Genomic DNA, 2,681 nt, shown 5'->3' on the forward strand with positions numbered 1-2,681 from the left:
CACCAGGCTCCCCTGTCCCTGGGATTCTCCAGGCAAGAACACTGGAGTGGGTCGCCATTTCCTTCTCCAATGCGTGAAAGTGGAGTAGCTCAGTCATGTCTGACTCTATGTGACCCCATGGACTGCAGCCTATCAGGCTTCTCCATCCATGGAATTTTCCAGGCAAGAGTACTGGAGTGGGGTGCAGAATAGGACTGGAGGGCGTGAAAACACCAGGATTTCTGGTATCTTTCTGTACACTGTATGTATTTACAAGCATTTACTCTTTTGTAACTTTTACGTGTATACCCAGAACACAATCTAGCCGTCCAGTAGAAAGAACGTGGGCTTGGAGCAGGCAGAACCAGGTGAAACTCTGCCTCTACCAGTCAGTTACCGGCTTGCTCATCTTCGGTAAATTACTCTCCTGAGACTCAGTTTCCTCATGGAAAAAAACTAGGGGCTTGTTTTCTATCTCTTGGGGCTGGTGTAAGACTGAGTCTGTATATAAAGGTGCTTGTTACATAGTTACTGAGCTGGCGATACAGTGGGCAGGGGAGCACAGAAGCTGACAACATGGCCTGATTTAAGTCTCAACTCAAGGAATTCTCTGGCAGTCCAGTGGTTAGGACTTGGTGCTTTCACTGCCAGGGCCCAGGTTCAATCCCTGGTCAGGGAATTAAGATCCTGCAGGACAAGCAACATGGCAAAAAAAAATCAAACCAAAAAAGTATGTAAGTCCCAAACTCAACCAATTCCCACGTAAAGTTGGATCCTTTCTGTGCCTCAGTTTTGTAATCTATAAAATGGGAGCAATCTAGACTCACAATCCATTATTGTCAATCGCTAAGCCCCCAAAGCTCTGAAAACAGAATGTGTTTGAATTTAGCACAAACTCACTTGGTTAAATCTCTGACCACTGAGGTGAGGCTACAATCTCAATTATCCACCCAGTCCCTGCCCCCTCATGCTTTGCATGCAAGCCATACATTTTGCTGCAGAATGACTTATGGGTTTCACAACGAGGGGCTCTCTGGATGCCCCTGTGGCTGCGATACGGTGGATCTGGATTTTCCCAGAGCCATGGTGAGGGTTAGATGCCTTGCTGTCAGTAAGACACCAGTCAGTGCTTGGTCCATGGGAGTGACCCACGAGGATGTTGCTACTTGATGTCACCTGATAAACTTGGGCTTAAATCTCCTTTCTGTCCCTCATTATCAGGGTGGGCTTGGGCAAGGTGCACAAGGTCTCTGGGTCTCCTATACTGTGGGCATTGATGCCACATCATGGCATTTTACCAGGCTTGTGAAGAGTCCAGGCGGGAGGGAAGAGTAGTTGCTCGGTCATGGTGGTCACATTTGCTTACCTGTTAATTGGGTGCTGAGCACACTGGAAGGCCAGGCTGCAGAGAGGGCACCTGGGCCCTCTATCTTAAGCAGGGCCCACACCAGGGAGAGGTTTGGGGAGAGACCAGCTCACCTAATTCCAGGAGTACATGGAGGGAAGAGGTGGGGAGGGGCTCCCCGCTCCCACCCTGCACTGAGAAAACCCCACATGCCTCAAGCTGGTCACAGCTGTACTGGGGATCCCAGCAATCTAGAGGCAGAGCTTCATTGCCTTCACTGGTCCTGCCTGTGCAACTAGGGGCTTGCCTCTGGCTCTGGGAGGCAGGGGGCTTGTTCATGGCTTCCCAATGCCTGAGACCCAAAGGAGACCAGTGCTGCCAACACTTAGTGCTGGCTTCCCTGGGTTCTGAGCATCCAGCTAAGTCCCTGGGGGCCCCGCCCCCTTCAACCCTGCCTTCCCCTCCCTCCCTTATCCCTGGCTCCCTGGCTCACCACCCACCCTCCAACCCCTTACCACCCTTAGACCCAGAAAAGACAGTACAGGAACCTCAGCCCCCACACCTCAGGGTCCCCCACACTTCGGATCACCTTTCTCAAAGAACATCTTCCTCGATGCCTGGGACCAACAGAGACTAGAATTGTCCTTTAGCTGGGGCATTTAACCACCCAGATGCTTTGAGAAGTTCAGGTCCTCACACCTATGCAGCCAGCCCAGGAGGGAGCCTGGGGTGCCTCCCACTGGCCAGAAGGGCATTACTTCGGGGAATCACATGAGATTGGGCTGCCCAGACAGTGATGCCACGCTGATTCTGCATTCTTCAGGATTGTTTATACAGACAAATGTGAAAGTGTTAGCCATTCAGTCGTGTCTGACTCTTTGTGACTCTACGGACTGCAGCCCGCCAGGCTCCTCTGTCCATGGCATTCTGCAGGCAAGAATACAGGAGTAGATAGCCATTCCCTTCTCCAGGGGATCTTCCCTACCCAGGGATCAAACCCAGGTCTCCAGCATTGCTGGCAGATTCTTTATTGTCTAAGACACCACATAAGCCCCGCAGACACCCTCCAGGATCCCTGCACGTGGCGGAGCAGCCTCCTCCAATGCAGTGATCTTTCTGCAGCTCCTGGAATATCTCAGGCCCCTCCCACTTCCAAGCCTTGGCACCCGCAGACATATGACACTTCCTACCTGGATGACCCTCCCCACACTCTTCCCAAGAGTCTCTGCTTAGATCTCATCCCCTCAGAGGAGCCTTCCCTGCCCACCCCCATTTTTCCCACCCATTTTTATTTCCTTTGTAAGACTGTATGTGAGGGACAGGAGATGGATCAACTCAGACTCTTGGGCGGCTCCCA

General features: G+C 52.0%; 1 non-coding gene across 1 annotated transcript; it reads left to right on the forward strand.

Annotated features, from left to right (window-relative positions):
• The first annotated feature begins 586 nt into the window (after positions 1-586).
• TRNAE-UUC lies at positions 587-658 on the forward strand. Its single transcript has one exon. It is a non-coding gene; the product is annotated as a tRNA-Glu (tRNA).
• Positions 659-2,681: the final 2,023 nt, after the last annotated feature.

This window comes from Oryx dammah, unplaced genomic scaffold (assembly GCF_014754425.2).
Source record: "Oryx dammah isolate SB20612 unplaced genomic scaffold, SCBI_Odam_1.1 HiC_scaffold_21, whole genome shotgun sequence".
Taxonomy (NCBI): Eukaryota; Metazoa; Chordata; class Mammalia; order Artiodactyla; family Bovidae; genus Oryx; species Oryx dammah.